The sequence below is a fragment of the Rhagoletis pomonella genome, unplaced genomic scaffold, assembly GCF_013731165.1.
Source record: "Rhagoletis pomonella isolate Grant_MI unplaced genomic scaffold, Rhpom_1.0 Rhpom_scaffold_00002, whole genome shotgun sequence".
Classification (NCBI taxonomy): Eukaryota; Metazoa; Arthropoda; class Insecta; order Diptera; family Tephritidae; genus Rhagoletis; species Rhagoletis pomonella.
Genome location: NW_023458556.1, coordinates 47390842 through 47413530, shown reverse-complemented (window position 1 = coordinate 47413530; position 22689 = coordinate 47390842). Strand labels below are relative to the sequence as shown.

General features: G+C 37.0%; 1 protein-coding gene across 1 annotated transcript in view; it reads right to left on the bottom strand.

Annotated features, from left to right (window-relative positions):
- The window catches only part of LOC118733735, a gene marked incomplete in the record, with an annotated part of 802810 nt that overhangs the window by 690043 nt on the left and 90078 nt on the right, over positions 1 to 22689 (bottom strand). The window contains 1 exon segment of the mRNA XM_036463268.1: positions 2224 to 2356.

Below are 22689 nucleotides of genomic sequence, written 5' to 3'. Positions count from 1 at the left end.
CCTCACTGCAATGGAAAACCACGTTGAGAAGGGCTTGACTTCACTTGGCGTCAGTTGGCACAGAAGAGAAACGACTGGCGCGCTTTGTTGACCTCGGCCAAAATCGCTTAGGTGGTTACAGCGCATTTGCATTTGATCATGCGTTATAAGGAAGAAAATGCGCAACACCCTCAACAACAAAAAAAAATATATAAAAATCAACGGTAATTTTCGGTGACTTGAAACTTGCACGTTGTGAAATTAAAACTGAGTGGGCTACAAAATTGCGTACCTGAAAGTTTTCTACAAATTCTGATAAAAAAGTTTTAATATTTTTTGACAATTTTTTGAAGTTTCTGTTATAGATTAATTGCATTTTAAAGGAAAATTGTTATAGATTAATTACATTTTTCTAAAATTCGTTAAAAAATAAATAAACAACCATAAATTGCAAACAAGGTCATTTTGAATTTTGGTGCTAAATATTTGACCACAGCTCTATGTACATATTAAAGAGGTCTAAAATCTATGCCATTAGCAGTTTAAAGTTGTTGGTCGCTTCGTGGTCTTTCCAAAATAAAAGTTTGTCTCTGTTAGCTTTAATTTTTCATTCTAACTACATGTATCACTTTCGCTACTCAATCAACTTTCGTGCATATATATGTATATATATTTTATAAGCCACGCACTTTCCCCATTAGTTATATAAATTGCATAACTTAATCTGCACTGATATAAATCCCCGAAAAATTAAATTAAATATTCCTCTTCAAGCCACTTGAGTACAGTTTCGATTTCAGCATTAAAGAGTTTACGATACGTACATATGTATATACATATGACGTGAATATACACGTACATATATATATACACTTGTAATAGTCACGTCATCGCGCGTATCTAATACATTTCCTAACAAATACACACTACTCTGCTATGTAGCATTCCTCAGTGGCGTACTTAATACCATCGTTCAGTGGCCACTTCAGTTTCCTTCGCCACGCCATTGCTGTCATGTCCTTTAGTACATATAAATGTCCAAGCCACTGCCAAGTTGGTAGTTAATTTTCACACGTCCACGCAGCTTGTTGTCGCATTTCCGTTCTCGCTCAAGCCATCCTCAACCGAATTCTTTTGGCTTTGCCCTGACTTTTATGTATTTTCATAACGGTTTTATATGTGGCACGTATTGCATGTCTCCGCTGCACCAATTGTCGACGTCACCTGTACTGTAGTAGTACGCCATTTAATTACTTTGCTGTGACCAGATGCGCGGGAGCAAACAAAAAAATAAGCAGACAAATGCTGACAAAATGAAGTTTGTATACTCAATTTTCTGAACTGCATACATACATGCATGACGCCTCGACGCCTTTTAGTGCTTGCTAACTAAATAAAATAAATTGTAGATGCTGTTTACTACTCTGCAAGTAGCAACTGCTTCTATGTAGGTTTGTGTAGAAAAAATTGTGCGGATGTAACCCAAACGTACCAGGATGAATCAGTGTCGAACTGACCTAAGGTAATGCTTAGGGGGTTACAGTTTGTAAAAATTTATATTTTTCGCTCACATATTTGGTAAGTGCTAACGGAAGGACTTTTTAAGATTTCTCACTTCAACTCTTACTCTCTAAACCGAGGTCAAGTGCCGTGGAGTCATTACACTCGTATTCAGGAAAATCGGTTTGGAAACGAACCGTCGAAGACTGCTCCAGGTAGGTCATTATAGCCCTGCACGCTTGCAAGACGGCTATAAGTAAAAAGCGGCAAATAATATGATGGCGGAATTATGACTACAAAGACCGTTCCTCCACTCGTTGTAGGCAGCAAATTCCCCATTAGAAGAGGAGCTACATACCTGGACTCAGGGTCGGTGGTTCTAAGCCAATGGTAAGCGAAACAACATAGTAGGTTGTGGGATTCACTCCAGTGTATCTCCAAATTTCAGTTTTCGCTTACCTGACCACTGTAACGTTTGTCAGGCAGACCTAGCCACATTTAAGGAGGCCAACTTAGGACCTATGGTGTAACTAAAGCAAAAGTCTTGCAGGTAGCCGGAAGGCAACGGTAGACGTTCAGAGAAGCACCTCGGTTGGAACAGATGAGATTTAGCTAAGTCAGATCATTGTTAGGAGATACGCTATTCAAAAATTATGCAAAAAGTGCAGTGGATTGTATGGAGTGGAAAAGTATTTACATACACATGCATAAAATATTTCTATAAATAAATTTATTTCTACTCACAGTAATAACTTCCGGAAATTGCGGCATTCATTCTTTTTCAATTATAGTATTTTCAAATTGCACTTTTTCGCCACCAAAGATGTTTCGCACTGAATGACTGGCAAAGTAATACCATCGATTATATCTGGTTACACTGAAATAATATAATAAAATTCATATTAGTTCTCAACTAACTTGAAAATAAACTTATAAATATGGACTAAATAATTATACTTCTTAAATTTTTCTTCAATAAAATATCCATACTGTCGACAAATTTACACTCGACTATTTTACAAAAAACTTTAATCATGCATAGGCCCCGCCTGCGTGATATAGGGTACAAAGTTACGCTATTACGTTATTATGTTACAGCTATGTACACCTTAATCTATTACAACCAGGGAACGGACTTTAGGAAACTGCCTTTTTATCTGCTAAAGAGATAGCGAATATTCGATTAAGAATGTCTACGAATTAGCTTTCCCTGATTAAATATATACTCATTTGATGTTGCCTTTTTTTTCCTTCTCTACCTTTTATTGTGATAATATAAACGTTTCAAACGTTCCATATTTAAATTGGGCGCCACTTGTATAAACTCACGTCGAGCGCACGTTTAGTACATTCAAGGTATTTTTTCGCGAAAATCGAACGAAATGCTGCCAGAAAACTTCAAAATACATCTTTTGGTTCAATGCTACTACAGCTATAGAGATTGAAGTTTTGTGTGTGTTAAAAACTCGTAAGGAGAAAATAGTCAAAGATTCAAAGTACAATTTTTCGTATACTGAAACTAGTTCATAGTTTTTCTATTTTTACTTGTAAAATATACATTTCTAAAATAAATGCATTTTTTTGTCTATTTATCGGTTCTTGTTTTTTTAGTGCCTTCTTTTCCTTTTTTGCGATTTCTAGTGCCTCTTCGTGCCTATTTCGTTATTTATTATGCCAGTTTTAAAGGTTTTTAGGTCCAAAAAATCCCGAATATCTAAATTACATTCCCTCTGGTCTCGCGTCTTGTTGAAATCGCATCTGTCCCAGTGAAAATTTTACATTTCAAGCCATAAAAAGGCCAACCAATGACCATAGCACTGAGAGTTTGCGATGCCTTCGAAATTCTCAAAGAACCGCGTTCTATTTAGCGCTGGGCAGTGACATAATACGTGTTCTAACCACCTAAATTGCACCTTGTATCTTGCTAATTCAGTCTTAGTTTGGCCGTATGAGTTGGTGTGCGATAGTATTCCGTAAGTATTTCTGGAGTCTTCTCTTGAGAGAGATAAAAAATATTTCGTTGTTTTGCGAGTATATGAGCGGAGCCTTCTATTGGCAACCTTAGCCAACACATTGGTCTTCCCATTCTCTTCTATACTTTTGTGCCCTGAAACGCAGTCTGTAGTGGCTTATCTAAACATGAAAACTTCATCATAACTGGCCTGACACTGCTGTGGATTCAGCGTTTGCCTCTGCCTGGGATATGGTACAGTAGTTTGAGAGCTTTCATGACTGATTAAGTTCAAACTGTGGTCAGGGTACTGCAGCCCCCACTCCTAATTTCATCTTTGATGCATTTGTAAAGATGTTGTAAGTGTTGCGATTGGATCCCAGTCCTTTCTTCCACTCTTCGTGTTCTATTACTTACTTCTCTAGGTTCTGCCCTAGCCCTGTCACGAGGAATGACATAGTCCGTGCTCTCGTCTGTTTCTATAATTTGGCTAATATTAAAACCTATTAAAACTCTCACCTAACACCTCTCCCAACTCAAGCAACTTTCTAATCAAATTCGTAAAGGTAAATAATTCATGGCTCTATTTTCGTAAAAACTTCATACCCTCGCCCTCTGAATATGTTATTGTTTGACTATAAACCTCTAGATATATAGTGAATTAAAAACAAAATTTTCTGATTTAGAAACAAACTCAAACAAGAACTCGACACATTCTCAAATAAGTTCACACATACATACGTATTTATGTATAAAAAAAACCATTTTGTAAGCCAATTTTCTTTCCGATGCCTCGACAATCAGAGAAATTTCGTTCCTCGAGGGAGTTATTTGTTATTTTAGATAAATCGAGCCGATTGCGGTGAGCTTGGTGAGCGAATGCCTCACAAATCGGCGATCTCGACGATGTCGCAGTAAACATTCATTAACATTGATAAACATATATTGCCTGGAATAAATATGCCAGCAGGTAAGCTATGGCAAACCGAAATTTATACCTATGTGCATATGCAGAGCCTCTCAGAGGCTTAAAGAATTCTTTGAAAGCAACATTTTTGTTTGAAAACTTCGTCTTTTATAGAATACAAATATATTCAAAAATGCAAATATGTAAAAAAAAACAATGCAAATACGCAAAATGGTAAAACTGTAAGAAAATTTATAAATTGTTCGCGAAAAAATTTGTTTAAAAGGTTCTTTGCTGCAAATATGAGTGCAATAAATGAAATTAAATTTATGAGGCATATACATTAGGGCGGGTCGAAAATCTAATTTTTCTCAAATCCCTTGGTAATAGTGAAAATATATTGTATCATGAAATCAACAACAAGCCTGCAAAATATTAGTCTTTTATTTTAATAGTAAGAGCCCGCGCATCGACTGCCAAGTGACCCACAGCACACTAGTCGAATAAGACCAATTCTTGTTAAAAATTCTGGGTTCAGCAAAAGGTTTGGTGCATATTTTTAGATAATGAATCCGTTAACGCAAAAGATAAAGTCAAATATCATTTCTGGCAGCCCTTTAGCTTATGTTTAATCTCAAAGGTATCTGTTTTCAATCAAATTTTAATTGTTCTCTTGATAATTGCACTGGCCTATAGTCGAACGATGTAAAGAACATCAGTAATATTGCTGGCGTTCATTTATTTAGGTCGCTGGTTCCAAATATTCTAATCCTTTTTTTAATATTAGCTATAGTTTGCGAAATTTTGCAAATTTAGAAACAATTTCGGTAGCTCTAATAGAAAAGCCATTATTTTCCATCATCGTGGAAAAATTTTGTTTATGCAAATGAGTATGGAAACACTGAACAGGCACAACTTCTAGAAACACTAATTAGTTTACATATGTTTATGCATACAATAGAAAAATTGCAAATGTGAAAAATTTTTTTTTGCATTTTTTTTATTTTAAAATAATTTGTTTATAATCTGAATTATTTTCATCATATTATTGTCATAAATCAGTAACAGTAAGGCTCGCCTTCAATTTGGTAATTATTACGTACCGATCGAGTAACATTTACCAAAGTTATATCGAAAAACTTAAGCGGATCTCAAGTTTTTTTCTAAAAAAATTTCTCTTCAATTGTATAAATAACCTTTAAATGAAAGAACCGGATTGCAGAAAAGTGTGCCAGGGAGACTCTTTTTTTCGTTCAAGCTGAATGCAAAGCAATATTGTCCAATTGGAGAGTCGTCAAAGGGATTTCCCAGGATATGTTAAAGACTATTGCATTTATCTACAGTCACTTTCTCACATATTGGAGTTAACTAAAATATTTTTGTATATCTAAACACTTATTGCACCTTCCCTACCTTCATATAACGGCAAATTTAGAAACCGCGAAAAATGTGCTTCTTCGGTGACTAATGGAACCATTCCGCACCAATTTTCAAGACAACATAAATGGACTTATAGTGGGCGTTTCTCACCCTAATTGTATTATGTTAATGTTTGTAAATATTTATATGCTTTAAACTACTATTAACTTATCAAACGATTCCTAAACTTTGACAATACATGTTTGACTTCATTCACCACGATCTTGAAAACTGACCAAATCGGCGTGACCAAGCCCATGGTCCTTTTAATATTATATAAACATCCGAAAACATTAAAACGTTTGAAATAAATTGTAAGTAATGAAGAATTGCAAATTCATAAGGGAAAATTATACTAAATTTAATAGTTCTTAATTTGATATATCGTCCTGTTTATAACAATTGACGCATTCCATAGATATTACTAGCCAAAGTTTAATTTTCAAAATTCATACATTTTGATTCCATTGCGCGGGCTAAAGATACGTTTTGAATTAATCTTTCGTGGCCAATAACAATTGGCTTAGACATAAGACATCATAATATTACTATTGCAATACGGTCAAATGCATTTTATTTTCCCCCATACAAAATCGGCCCAGCCTAATATACATTAGGATGCAGCGGAAACCAATAAATTTGCGTTTCAGAATTCAAATAACCGGGATCGTTGCATTCTGTCGTCAATATAATAACCCTAAAGTTTTTTGAAATCAGTTAATATTTACTGCCTCTCCATTGTGGTTGAAATTTTGAGATTTTTGTAAATTTTAAACAAATGGCGCAATATATCAAACTTATTTTTATAAAAATTGTAGGTATGCAGTTTTGTAAGCCATTAAATTTTAAACACATAAAATGCGAGTTTGGAGTAGCTGATGCTCATTCTTGTTTTTAAACAATTTAATTTTTTTAAGGTGTTGCTCAATTTCTCTAGATAAAAACATTTTGGAACAAACTGTGTATGGAACAAAATGTGTAATACCATCAACAAAAAAATTGCCAAAAATTAGCGGTAGTTTGTCGCCACTTTAAGCTTGCAACCCTGGTATACTAAATTTTATGGCCCACAAAAGTGCATACCCAGAATTTTTGTAGGGATGATCTTGATAAATATCCTTATTTGTTTAAGATTTACAAAAATCTCAAAATTTCAATAAAAAAGGGGAAGTAGAAAGTTTAACCGAATTCAAAAAAAAAAATATTCGGGTATTCTATTGTCGTCCAAAGGCAACGATGCCTCGCTATTCGCATTTCGAAACGCTAACCATTGTTTCCGCTCCACCTTAATATACAAAATTTGAAACGCCTAGTTTACCGTCCATTCAAGCTGGGTGTATACACACATATGTATGTACAGTTACTTATTATGTAGCAAACTTAATTCATTTCGAATTTTTTGTGGATTTACAACTTTTTTGTGTTTCTTGTTTTACGCATTTACAACCACCGAAATTGCCTGGAATCAAAACAATAGCGTCTATCTCGGGTTACTATAGTACTTACATAGAGTTTTTTTTTTTTGTTTTCTCATTTTTTTGTTTCTTAAATACTTAAGTGCATCGAAAACAGTTGGTGCACAGCCCGCAGCGTGGGAAAGCGCAGATAAACACGAACTTTTTCAATTTTCATCGTATTGTTTTCAGATTTTTTTTCTGTGCATTTCGTACCTTTTGTTTTGAGCGAACTTTTCCAGCGCAAGTAATTCAATATTCTCGTTAGTTGCATGCAATTGCTTGCCGCAAAAGGCAAAATTTTTGCTTTTCAATAGAAACTGTAAGAAATTCTGGCTAAAAATAAAGTATAAAAAACCAAAAAGAGGTCCATCTGGGCTGAAATATACATATATGCATATATGTCCGTGGTATCTTACACTAAAAATACATATTTAATTCGTTTTATAAAATTTTCGAGTTTTGTTCACCACAAAAAATTATTTGAAATATACAAAAATTCATTTAAAGGCTTTTGTGATACTGCATTTGCACTTCAAAAGATGCAAAGAACTGTGTTACTCTGCGTTTGGGGGTCTACGCTCAACTCTTCTGGAGATAAAAGGCTTCTACTGAATATTCTTGCTAATAGATATTTTTGAAAAAAAAATTGCTGGATGCGACGCTTCGATACTGCGGGAATAATACAACTGAAGAACCACTCAAAGTGGCCACACTGCATTTCTAAAGGATACAAACCTGTCGTGTGCGGGCTATTGGTACGCCCAAGGCTAAATTTTGCAAAGCGGTAATATACATCTTTGCCAGACAGCCACCGAATTTTGAACAGGATTTTTCTGGAAAAAATGGAGCACTACACTTCTGCACATTCAAAATTAGAGAACAGGGTAGGAGGTGGAGCACCAGTGGGGCTGAAAAAATCGTTTCGCCTATTCAACCACCACCGGTTGAAGAGGTATGAACATAAGAAGTTACTTGTAACAGCATCTTCCTTAACCCTTTCAGGACCAAGGAATACATCTTACCCAAAAGTTCTGCTTTCATACGGATATTGTGTAAATTCTAGCGGTTTTTTTCTTGTTTATACTTCTTAAAAACATTTCAAAACAGCAATGCCAAAAACTACAATAGTTGCGCAACATTGGGAAAGGTATATTAGGTAGGGAAAAAATATCTTTATATTTATTATAAAAAACTTACCATACATTGAAAAAAATATTTATGGAGTATTATTATTCTCACAAAAGTTCGAAAAAAATACCAAAAGTAAAAAAAAAAAAATATTTTTGGAATTTTCATTGTCGAAAAAATTATTATTTAAAAAAAAATTATTGTATTTAGGGAAAAGGTACACTTGTATTGAGATAAAATAATATTTTTGATTTTACTTAAAAGGTTTTAGTTTATTTATTTGGGAATAAATATTTTTTTAGAAAGAATTTTTTTTTTTATAAAATAAAAATTTTAATATAATTTATGAAAAAATTGTTTAAGACCATAATAACTTACCAAAACTTTCAAGGGAACTAAAAAAACTATTTTTTGAGAGAAATTATTACTTTTTGAGGAAAAATAAATAATTTTTTTCCGATAAAATAATAGTTTTGGTTTAGATTAATTTCAGTAGTAATATTTATTTGTTTTTGAGAGAAAATTATTTGTAGTAAAAAATTTCATAATTGCCACATATTTATATATATAGGTTAGAGTGGTTCATAAAAACACTCTTTTTGGAAATTCATAAACGCTACATCAGAATATTGTTATTTGTGATAAAAAAAAGAGACACGTCTTTTTTTATTTAAAAAAAAAAAGTTTTCTTAGAGGTCGCGCTGGTCGGTTTATTATAAAAACGCTGATATTCTCAATTTTTTTTATTTTCTTGACATGTTAAAATGCCGCTCAAAATGTGGTATTATTGGGGAACTTTCCCTTAATTACACCCCTGTCTTGGACAATTCGAATGGGTCTAGTGAATCGAAAATATGCTTTCGAAAAGAGACTAGTAAAATTAAAACGTTGATACTGAACGATTTACGCATTGTCATGGGTTAGAACTTGTTACCAGGGGGTTTCTGGGGAATCTGAAGTTAGTTTTTCGAAATTCAAAATACTCCTGAAAAAATTATGAGTGATAAATTTTTACGAAAAACTTTTTATAATTTGGGTTTTCCGTCAGATTTTGTCTATTTAGTCCTCGATGAATCCCAATTCACAATTTATATCCTAATTTTTTTAAGTATAGGTTTATGGTCCTGAAAGGGTTAAGGCATACCGCTCGCTACACGCAAGCTCATTTTAAAGAACTCAGACATATAAATCCGACCAGCAAGGCAAAACGAGAAACGGTAGAAGTGTATCCTTATGTGGGCAGAAGGCACCCATATATCGTACAGCCTACAAACTGCTAACAGACCCTATTGCCATCGGATGGTAAACGGAGAGCTTGGGGGTTCCGCATAGCGACTAGCGACTTCTGCAGACTGCCAACACACAAAACTCTGTGCGTAGTAAACGCCTTTCTATATTTCATCAACGATATGCATTTAGAGTAATTTTTGATATCAATGAAATCGTGAAAGGATAATTTTTTTTTTTTATTCAAGTAAAGTCACCTTTTATATTCGTCTAGTGCAATGCGAATATTCTTATTAAAATCGAATTTTTCATTAGAAGCGCAATAGTATGTTGTCAAATCTAATGTTCAAATTCTAAGCGTTCGCACTTATATGCTCCGTTGATTACCAAAGCCACAGCTAAGCTCAACAGTATTGAGGCTACGTGCCATGCTAAGCACATTAGCCAACCAAATAAGTATGTAGCTGGCCAAGATATTTACTAAACCTACAACTAACGACATTCCATCAGCGTTTGAGCCGAATTCAGCGATGCGCCTAGCAAGTCAAAACTTTTCATTCATCATTCATTCAACGTCAAGAACTCGAGAACAATTTATGTGCAATTGTTTGTGTTAGGCCAAGAGCCACCGAAGTTAGGAAAGCCGGCCAACAATTCAGAGCCACACACAGCCACATACATATGTAAATACAGACGAACATACATAAGTATGATGCATGTGTGCATACCATCAACGTTTTTCCATTGACATTCGGCCTTCACTGGACAAATTTGCCTAGACCTTACAGTCGTAACTGTGTAGATTTTCCGCCGTTTTCTTTTCGCCAACCCTTTAGCTTGAATTTCATTTAATTTTTGCTTTTGCAAAAATATTTGCCCTACAAAATCTATTTTAAGTGTCAGCTAAGATCTCGAGTTTTGAATACTGGCTTCAAAGTTGGATGAGTGGGTGGTAGTGGGTAGACGACTACGCATTTTGTTGTTTGCCACAGACGTTAACATTCTGGTTCTTTGCAAGGACACACATTTTGAAAATTTCACTCACAAAATGTCGTAAAAGGATTTCTGTGTTAATAGGAATGTGTGTGTGTGTGTGTGTGTGTGTGCACATACATATATGTAAGAGAGTGTGTGTTTGCAGCGCATGTTTTGTAAACAAAGCTAAAGTTTGGTGTTTGCTTATAGGCTGTGCAAATTTGAAAACTTGCTGGTAGCAATTCTTGTTGCATGTGACATGTACTGGTTGGTGGGCAATTAATCTTTTAGTATTTTCAAGTGCGGTGATTTGACAAAAGAAGAAGCTACGAAATCTTTAAACTATGTATGCTGTAAAGCTGAGGTCAAAAGCTTTTTAGAAGTAAGTAGAAAACCCAAATGTGACTAAATCCTTAACATTGTTATTGTGTGTTATTTAGGAAATTAGGACTGGCGTGCTTTGTTGAACTCGGCAAAAATCGCTTAGGCGGTTAAAGCAACAAATAAGAAGAAGAAGAAGGACTGTACGAGTATATTAGGCTTGATATGCTTTATTCAAAATTTTAATGTAGTCTAGCAGCAGACTAGGTTGCAGTAGTATACCTACTATTTACTCATTAAAAGGCTGTATGGAACTTCAGCCTTCCTCATTCTAGCACACCTTTTACAATTCAACAGAATTTTGACTTTTAACAGTACATTTCTATCTCTCTATTTACAGTTTTGTCCGACTTAGGCTCAAGGCCCATTGTGATGCCGCATGTAGGGCCAACAACTACCAATTCCTCCTAAAACCATTTCTAACTTCGCAGAAATTTGAAAAGACCCCTTATGCCCACGCATCTAAGGCTCTCCAAGCTATCGAAGAATTGTCTACCCAGATAACAGAGTCTTCTTCTGTGATAGGCATGCTGGCCAATTAGGCAGTCTCCTGTCATAACTGATACTAACAAACTGATATTATGCTTATTTAGGCTCAGCAGCAAGCCAGTGCGCTTAGCGCTGAGCTCCATGCCATCTGTCGTTCGCTAGTTTTGTAAGCCTCACGGAAACAAGTAGCTTGCAAGTTTGTAAGGGTATTCCTATTTTATCGTTTGTATCTTCAATAGGAAGTTTGGTGCCAAGTCGCGCCAGTTCATCGCCCTTACAATTCCACACTATGTCGCAGTGTTCTCGTTAAGAGATGTTTGGAATTTTATGGCTACCATGGAGGGGGACGACTGAGAGGGTATCGTTTCCACTCTTCACTTGAGGGTAGTAGGGTCGCAAACTCTGTAGTGGAAGCACGGTTCAAAGTTGGACCACCAGTTTAGTTTTCCAACTATTTGGTATCGTACTTCATTACAAAGGTCCTCCCTACTAGAGTTATGTAATCGAGATCGTGTAGCTAGTGCTTCCTAGTGAAGAGTACTAGGTCGGTCTATTTGGGATTCATTCCCAGTCCTCGCCTGTTACGCTAAGGGAATAGTTTGTTGAGAGATTTTTTAATTTTATCGGAAATGCTGAAAGGTGTTTACCCAAGAAGTCGATATGAAGGAGGCTGTCTACTGTTATGTTCCACAGAAAAAGGAAGATTCTCCCCGCTGGAGCGTACCCCTGACCGGGAACCTTTTTTTATTTTTGAATCACCTAATCCAGCGCTTATTTCTCGTCCGTTTAGTATCCTTGCAATAAATGAGATTAGTGAATTGCTTACTGCCATGAACGTACCGTATACGGGATCACAACAAATTTTTTCCAGAAATTATTTTTTTCTTATTTTCAATATTTAACTTGTATAGAAATAGTCGCTCGATGATGTAATGGAATATCAATCCGGACCAAAATCATTTATGTACTTACTGAAAATTTATTTTAAAAATCAATATTCTCTGACCGGAACCAGGTGGCAGCAAAAGGGTTAAAAAGTCAGAAATAAGAGGCAGTGAATGTGAAAACATAGCTTGAGTTGCTGATAGGCAGGAATGCGGCACGAAAAGTTTAGCAGTAAATAAGAATAGCGACACAGGCGGCGCTTCCTAAGAAGAACAATGCTGCGCTTGTTTCCATGTAGCAACGCAGAAAAACACAGGCCTCACGTGGAAATGGAGTACTTAGTAACGAACTGGACTACGCATACAATTTTGCATTTTTGATTAATTGCTAATTATTTTAAATTCAACTTCGTCCTGAAAAGATTTAGGAGGGGAGGTGCAAAAGATCAGTTATAAGAAATTTTTTCTGCGATACTTGAGGGGGGTACAAAAAAAATTCACACGAAAACTAACCGGGTGAGTACGCAGCTAAGTGTTGCTTTAGTCAAAAAATCGCGTTCAGAGCCAATCGCCTGTTTTGTATGGAAAAAAGTTTGACAATCAAATAGATTTTAACACTTTAGAATTTTGTGAGAATAAATTAAGAATATTTGACATTTTCGAGATTAGATAATTTGAAAAAAAAAACCAAATCAGCTGCTCTACTGATACTACCTGTTCAATGTGCCTTGAATAAATATTTATATGGAGATGAAATGAATGTTTACTGAGATTTTTTTCCTTTGTTTTTTTTTTTATCAAACCTTGTGTTGAGAGAAACAATGTAGTCAGCGTAAGTACTTAAACTCTCTTGTCAGCGTATTTTTGTTTGAATCAAGTAACTTTTCCATTTTTTTTTTTTTTTGGTCAAGCAAACATACCTTCGCTTGTCTCTACCCCCTTTGGGGCTTCACCTTTAAGGTGATTTGTGCATTGATAGGCTAAAAGGCTCTTCCACCGCTACTGATCCGCTCATGTCGAAAAATTTTGCGAACGGTATTTTCAATTTATTACCAGGTACTGCTGCATATAATACCCTATCAATCTCTGGAACCCTAGGTTAGATATGCATAAAATATTTCAAGTTCAACTTCTACGACTCAGAACTAGATGGCGAGGAAGCTATCGTAGTTTCTGTCTACTATCTACGTAACAAAATTATGGTACAAAAGCCTATGAAGAGAGAGCGAAATAGGGAGCTACAACGAAAAGTATGAATTCAAGAACCCTAGCCCCAGCATCGGCACAAATGGTGGGCTGACAAGAAAAATTTATTAAAACTTGTAACAGATATGCGTAGGAAGGGTTTTTTGTCATCCCACGATATGTGGACAGCAATTTTAATATAAAAAATAAGTTCCAGGTTTTATGTATACATCTTTGTGCTTTGTCAACCTTTTCTCTTTACAGGAATTTTTTCATTTATCCTTGGCGCTTATTTCATTTTGTTTTATTTAATTTCAGCAATCAAAAAAAGCTGATCACAAAAAAAAAATCTTAACAAAAGTAGCTTTATAACAAAGTTGTACAAAGTAATGAGCACCAGCAGCAAAGAAAAAATATTAAATAGAACACAGAAGAGGCGAGGTGCCAACAACTTGTGTCAACTACCAACATTGGCACCAAGATTAGCCGACGGACTCTGTAACAACGCTAATATACAAACTGCATACCCCATCCAAAGTAGTACGAGCACCTCACATCAACGACACTACCACTCGGTTATTACCTCAGGTGCCCTGCGGCACAACTTAATACAACGCATTAACGCTTAGGCAACAAGGCTGCAGACGAACTCTTGGCCGGCCAGACTATAGAGCGTACCAACCTCAAACGCCTGTGGAAAGCAGCACTTGAGCTCAATTCACCGCACAATCATTTGTAGTTGCGCCTTCGTGTCGCCATACCCAACCACATCCACATTCTGTGTGTCTACATTTTGCCTGGTCATCTAAGCCGCGCCGTGTGCCGCTGCGCAAGTTGCCATCCACAGCAGACCTGGCAACCATACATAAGTATATAAGTACTTCATTACTGCCACCGTCGTGTACTTCATTAACATCCTGATTATCATTTTTGCCTGCTGGCATTTTTTTTACAGGATTTACTACTTTCTACAATCTATTGAGCGCATAAGTAGCCGCCTTGCCTCATTGTTGCATCAGCAAATTCACTCTTTTAATTTAAATTTGAAAGCAAAAAGTAAGCGATGAATAAAATATGAGCGAGTAAAGTGTGTAAGTACATAATGCATAGAGGAGGAAATTTTCAGGTGTGGAAAAAAGCTTAGCTTGATGAGCGAAAACAAGAGACGAAAAAACAACTAGTAGAACTGTTGTAAATCTTTTGCTGGTACTTATTTACATGGCGCTTAATCCAGTCTCATTCAGCTATAATTCATTCTCTGCTTTCAGTAGTTCAACTGCATACATATATAGTTTATCACAAATGTGATTGCGGTTATATCTACATACAAAGATACAGATGCATATGTGCACATTAGACCGGGTCACCCTGCATATAAGAAAAAAAATTGCTTGTAGAAACTCCCTTGTTTTAAAGACCTTTTTTAAAGTTTTCGATTCACTATTTCTGCTGCTCATTACAGTAACTTGTCTCCAAAGATGGTTGCCTTCTGTTTCTTGCTCGTTTTCGTTCGTGTATCTTATACAGAATTCATTGTAACGTCGCAACGTCAGGTCTGGGGTTTCCTTACAGGTGGTGTGTTTTTTATTTAAGTTGTATATAGGCACCATACATAAAATTAAAAGGATAGCCTCTAACTCTTTTAGTATAATTACCAGCATTAAAAAATTTGTGGGTTCTCCGACTCTATGCTTAAATAAATCTCTGGTCCAATGGTTCACCTCTATTAGATCCCAGATTTGCACACTGGTAAACAGACGAGTGATAGATGGAGGGCAGAAAAGTTGTATGCAGTTTTGGACCCGGTACTAAACGGTCGAAGTTATAGCAATCTCCACCCATGCCAGATTGAGCCTTGATTTCAGAAGTGGCTTTCTAGCTATATTTTTGCACAACTGGACGACCGTCAGTGCTAATAAAATAGGACGACCACCTGCAGACTCGTCAAGCAGTGCTTTGGTTCACTGGTGACACTGTGCTTTATACTAGGGCACTGCGTTTTGAGACCAGAACCTTGTTGAAGACTCAGTTGGTTCTTCTCGAGGCTTACAACTTTAGAGTGTGTAAACTCAGAACAACCCTTGGCATATCCATTCGCTAGGTAAGGCGTTGGCGACCGCTGTGGTGTAGTGGTTAGTAGTTCGCGCTACCATTCCGCAAGGCCTGGGCTTGAAGCCTAACCCACCATCAAAAAATAAAAATCAATAAAGTTTTTTGAAGTGAAGCTTCTTCAGCGGCGGTTGGTTGGTTGGGAGTAAATTGGCAAATTCAACGGAAGTTGTACACGGAAATGGTACAACGGAAATGGTGCAACGTAAATGGTTGGCGCTGAAGCAACAAGTGCTTCTTGCGTGTATGCACATGATAAACATAAAAGTAAAAACAAAGATAACTATAAAGAAAAAGATGAGGATGAGGATACCGATAAAAATAAAGATGAAGATAAGGGAAGATAGATTAAAATAAAGGTAATTATAGAGAAAAGGAGATTTAGAGATTTTCGGGATTCTCGGGACTTCTCAATATAATAATCGATGGTTTTGTCGGTTTTTTATCGATATTTTTATCGATTTTGCTATCGAAATTTTTATCGATATTGTTATCGATTTTGCTATCGATATTTTCGGAAGTTTTCGATATAATTATCGATAATTTTATCGATTTTGTAATCGATATATTTAACGATTTTTTTATCGATATTGTTATTGGTTTTATTAGCGATATTATTATCGATTTTTCTTATCATTAGTTTTATCGATTTTGTTATCGTTATTTTTATCGAATTCATTACCGATATTTTTATCGATTTTGTTAACGATATTTGTATCGATTTTGTTATCAATTTTGTTATCGATTATTCATCGGTTTTGTTTTCGGTTTTGTTATCGAGTTTGTTTTCGGTTTTGTTATCGATATTTTTATCAATTGTGTTATCGATATCTTTTATCTATTGTGTTATCGTTTTTTTTATCGATTTCTGATCGTTTATCGGATTTGGTTATGGATATTTTTATCGATTTCCTAATATATTTTACTGCCAATGTATTATCGATTTTGCTATCGAAATTTTTATCGAATTTGTCATCGATTTTGTTGGATGTTACTATCGATTTTGTTATCGGTAGAGTATAAAGATAAACATGAAGATAAAGGAAAACAGAATAAGATAAATGTAATTAGAACGGATGGGGGTAGAGGTAGGGATATAAATAGAAAAAAAAGGTCAACATCGAGATTCTTAATGGCTACCCAACTGGTCTGCACCTAGACGGATCGCCGTTTTTCTACATTTGAATCACTTAGTATGAGGAAAATCATTAAACTAAGTGATTAGCTAACATTTTCATATCTCCTAAAGATTTAAATTTATACATGGAGGCCTTTTCCTTTTGAAAAATTACGAAATTTTTTTTAGGTTTTGAAAAGTTAAAACACGTCAAGCGTCTTGTGAGTATTCAATGTCGATACGAGTATCAAGCTAAAATCTTACCATTCCCTACTGCAAGCCACGATATTTAGAAAATATTTAAAAATATAATTAATTACTGCCGAAGGCATTAAACTTTGAAAGGAAATCTTTTTGCTTACTTCCTCTACAGAATATTTTAAGCAAATTTCATTAAGCTTACCATTTTGTATAAATTAAAAATAAACAAGGATACGCGTGAACCTTTTAACGAAAATCTCTTTTTACTTTAAACACTCACGCCTTTCGTCCGCATGACGTCTTTTTCCGTTCAAGATTTTTTGCATCCTCTTCAAGTGCAAAAACAAAAAACAAAAATACATATTTGAGGCACGCAAAGCCTTTCAAATCTGTCCTTTCAACAAACCCTTTCAATTTTCTTCTACAACTCATCAGGTGACATGACATTTACTGCGTTCACATTGGCAAGTTGGCGCGCAAGTGTGCTTTGCTTAAAATAAACGCAATAAAAATAAACGAAGGACAAGTAGAGCGCTTCACAATTATCTACTGACAGCAACGGCCTAACGACGACCTAAGATGTGAGATGTAAGATGACGGAAGGTGTGTGAAAAAGCACTTGACATTTGCGTGCAATAATGGCAGCAATGAACGCGACCGCATTTCCTAGTTTTTTCGCTTGAGTGCAAAGAACCAAAAAAATGAGAGCAGATACGGAATAAATACAGACAACAATCAACTACATCGGCTTTCGTTGTTAACCCTGTCATACTTACTTGTGCAAAGTTGTATTTAACATAAAAATATGTATGTATATATGTATGTGTGTTTTGTTTTGCCAGTATCTTTAGGCGTAAGAACCCAACAGGAAAATAAGTACAAATTTGATGAACACCATTTACAATAGGGGCCTTCACACCGAGCTTGGTACTCGGTAACGCGGTGTTCGGTAATTTTTTCTAGTGTATTTTGTTGGTGTAAAATAGTATTACACAAACAAGATATGTACATGGGAAAAATTACCGAGCAGCGAGTACCAAGCTTCGGTGTGAAGACCCCTAATACTTAGGTATGTATAAAATAAAATCCAGCGGATTTCCATTCTCGGAATCGTAAGAATGTTTTTATTTTGTTTTGATAGCCGAATATTTCAGGTTTCTGAGAACGTACACCAATAAAACTAAAACGCAAAGTTAAATCGCAAAACATAAAAGATATGGAAAATGGGAGCGCGGCTGTGTTTTCAGGACCTTTTTCTAAAAATTGTATTTGGAGTATTTTCTCGCACAAAAACATCCATTTGTAAAAATGGCACCACTACAACTGTGGCTCATATACATAAAAGCCTATTCCCCAAATTTAAATAAGTCTTATTACTTTTTTTCCAACTATTAAACCAAGGTTACTTCTAGCGTCGCGTCTACTATGGACACTGGTTGCTGGTGAATCTCCAGATTGCAAGCTGTGCTCAGATTAACCGAAGACCGGTATGCTGCAAAGGAATCGCCAATAAACCCACTGAAGTCCACCATTATCCCATTCACCAAAAGAACGAAAATCAACTCGACTAGACCCACCTTAGCATAGACCCAATGTTATCAGCATGAAAAGTGGGGATCTTCAGGGCTACTTGAAGGTTCTTAAGTCATTCCTCACAGATACTAAGCTACCACAATTTTCCTTTGTCAAGCCTTAAAAGGTCAGATTTCTTGAAAAGGACTGCTTTGAACCGATAATATCTGGGGCACCATGTTTGGACCAAGATTCCAGGAAAGCCTACCAATACGCTCGTACTCAACCATATACCAGACGGAAGTCATCGTGATCGAAGACTGTGTTTGAAAATGTCCTCATAGAAGGACAAATATCGCCATTATATGAATTATATCGGATAGTCAGGCAGCACTAGAGGCCTTAGAATCATTTAAAAAAAAAAAAACATAAAAATTTGTGGGTAATTGTAAAACTCTTTTGAACCACCTAGGAGCCCACAATACAGTGACATTCTGGTGATGGTGGTCCCCGGGACAAGAAGAGCTTGAAAGCAATGAAAGGGCTGGCTGTTTGGCAAAACAAAAGCCCAAATGCGCTTGCTTGGTTCCGCAGATTTCTGCCGCGTATACCCTAAAGATACACTGCAGAACTACTTTGAGGAGGAAACTCGAAAGACTCCATTAATTTAGCTGGAATGACTGTAGAACTCTTACAGGCTACCTGATATTACACCGCAAGTTAAGGCACCATATAATTAAAGAGAGTGATACACCTTGGGAAAGGATTCTCTTCTCCATCCAAAATTTTAAACATAGCACCCTGCAATGTCCTCAATTTCTCAAATAGGCCAGTTTGGAGTGACTACAATTGGCGTTTAGCGCAATCGAGCTTCGAGATCGATATTGTAGTTGCCCTAAAATAGTAGATCAACTGGCACCAGACCGACTAGTGGATTAACTGGTATGAGCTGATTTGGAGACCTAGCAGTCGATTAATAACATCTATCTACGATGGGATAAATCAGCCTACTTCTGAATTACACTTGTAGTCACGGTTACCAATTATTTCTTTTTTTATGCACCAAAACGCAAAAAATAGATTCTTCAACATCTCGCTCATCTGCGCCCATGCCCCGACGGAAGAGAAGGATGAGGCGTCCAAGGATCTCTTCTATGAGCGCTTGGAACGTACATATGAGCGCTGCCCCCGACACGATGTCAAAATCGTGCTTGGCGATTTTAATGCCAAGGTGGGCAAGGAAGGGATCTTTGGCGCCACTGTCGGAAAATTCAGCCTCCACGACGAAACGTCCGATAACGGACTGAGGCTGATCGACTTCGCCGGGGCCCGAAATATGGTAATATGTAGTACTAGGTTCCAGCATAAGAACATCCACCAAGCTACATGGCTGTCTCCAGATCGAAAAACGAGAAACCAAATCGATCATGTTGTGATAGACGGAAGGCATGCTTCAAGCGTTTTGGACGTACGTACACTCCGAGGGCCAAACATCGACTCGGACCACTATCTTGTTGTAGCCAAGATACGCACCCGCCTCTGTGCAGCAAAAAATGTGCGCCCAACAATGCAAGGAAAGCTTAACGTCGAAAAGCTGCAATCACAACAGACGGCCAATTTATTCGCCACTCGACTCACACACCTGCTCTCTGAGAGCACTCTTCAACAATCCGACGTACGCGAGCAGTGGAACCACATTTCCCGATCATTAAGTACCGCCGCCGAAGAAGTAGTTGGATTTCAGCGAGCCCGAAAGAACAACTGGTACGATGAGGAATGTCAAGAAGCCGCAGAGAAAAAAGATGCCGCCTACAGGGCCACGCTGCGATCGGGCGCAACGCGAGCCATGTGGGACCGTTATAGGGAACTGAAGAAGGAAGCGAGACGTATTTGCCGCAATAAGAAGAGAGAGGCCGAAATACGTGAGTGCGAAGAGCTTGAGATGCTGGCCGACAGGAAGAACGCCCGAAAATTCTACCAGAGGGTTAGGCGACTTACGGAAGGTTTCAAGACCGGGGCGAACTCCTGTAAGAACAACAATGGCGACCTAGTGACCGATGTCCAGAATATACTTAAATTGTGGAGGGAACACTTTTATAACCTACTGAATGGTAGCAGCGCTGAAAGTAGTGAGGAAGACGAACCCGAGTCCCCAGTCGATGATGATGGAGTAGCTGTCCCACCGCCTGACTATGACGAGGTACGAATAGCGATTACGCGGCTGAAAAACAACAAAGCTGCTGCAGCTGACGGCCTGCCAGCCGAGCTATTCAAGTACGGCGGCGAGGAGCTGATGAGGTGCATGCATCAGCTCGTATGCAGAATATGGTCAGATGAACGCATGCCCGACGACTGGAATTTAAGTGTGCTCTGCCCAATCCACAAAAAAGGCGACCCCGCCATACGCGCCAACTACCGCGGAATTAGCCTTCTAAGCATAGGTTACAAGGTCTTATCGAGCGTATTGTGCGAAAGACTGAAGCCCACCGTCAACGAGCTGATTGGACCTTATCAGTGTGGCTTTAGGCCTGGAAAATCCACCATAGATCAGGTATTCACAATACGCCAAATCTTGGAAAAGACCCGCGAGAATAGGATCGACACACACCATCTATTTGTCGATTTCAAAGCCGCTTTCGACAGCACGAAGAGAAGTTGCCTTTATGCCGCGATGTCTGAATTTGGTATCCCCGCGAAACTAATACGGCTGTGTAAAATGACGTTGAGCAATACCACCAGCTCCGTCAGAATAGGGAAGGACCTCTCCGAGCCGTTTGATACCAAACGAGGTTTCAGACAAGGGGACCCCCTTTCGTGTGATTTCTTTAATCTTATGTTGGAGAAGATAATAAGAGCCGCAGAACTGAACCGCTCAGGCACAATACTTTATAAGAGCGTACAATTGCTGGCGTATGCCGACGACATCGATATTATCGGTAAAAACAAGGGCTACGTCTGTTCTGCCTTCTCGGGATTGGATAGAGAAGCAAAGCGAATGGGTCTGGTGGTGAACGAGGACAAAACGAAGTATCTCCTGTCATCACACAAACAGTCAGAGCATACGCGTCTTGGCACCCACGTCACTGTTGACAGTTACAAGTTTGAAAAAGTAGACGACTTCGTTTATTTGGGAACCAGCATTAACACCAATAATAATGTCAGCCTTGAAATCCAACGGAGAATCACTCTTGCCAACAAGTGCTACTTTGGGCTGAGTAGGCAATTGAGAAGTAAAGTCCTCTCTCGTCGTACAAAGATCACACTCTATAAGTCACTCATCATGCCTGTGCTGGTGTATGGCGCGGAAGCATGGACAATGAAAGCATCTGATGAGGCGGCTCTTGGAGTTTTCGAGAGAAAGATTCTGCGAAAGATTTACGGACCTTTACGCGTTGGTGATGGCGAATATCGCAGACGATTTAACGATGAGCTGTATGAGCTTTACAACGATATAGACATAGTGCAGCGAATTAAAATTCAGCGGCTCCGCTGGCTTGGCCATGTCGTTCAGATGGACAGAAACGCTCCTGCTCTGAAAATATTCAACGCGGGCCGCGATGCTGGGAACAGAGGAAGAGGAAGGCCTCCTCTGCGTTGGAAAGACCAGGTGGAGAAGGACTTGGCTTCACTTGGCATTTTCAATTGGCGTCAGTTAGCACAGAAGAGAAATGACTGGCGTGCTGTTTTGGACTCGGCCAAAATCGCTTAGGCGGTTACAGCGCCAAATAAGAAGAAGAAGAAGTGTGACTTCGAGAAATTCGAGGATCGAAGCTTCGGGCGGCGAAATCTTTTTTTTTCCTTTTTATATTTGCATATTTTTTAATTATATTTAATTTTTAGAAACTTACGTTTTTTTTCTTAAGATTTTATTTTTTCAAAAAGAGATATAGATTTTTTAATTTCACTATTTTTTAGAAATGTTTTTTTTTAGTTTTTTAATTAAATATTTCGTATTTTTCGATTTATTTATTATTTTTTTTTAAGAAAAATTTTTTTTCATATTATTTTTATTTTGCTCTTGTTTTCTTTTTTTGTTAATTAATTTTCTTAAATTTTTTAGATTTTGTTTAAAAAATAAAAATATTTTTTTGTTTCATTTAATTTTTCTCCTTTTTAATATAGTTTTTTTCTTTTATTCTTGAGATTTTATTGTTTTAAAAAGAAAAAGAAAAATAATAAAAAAAAATAAAAATAACAAAAAAGAAAAATATATTTTGTTTTTATTTGATTTAATTTCTAAAACCTATTTATTTATTTTTTCTCTTTTA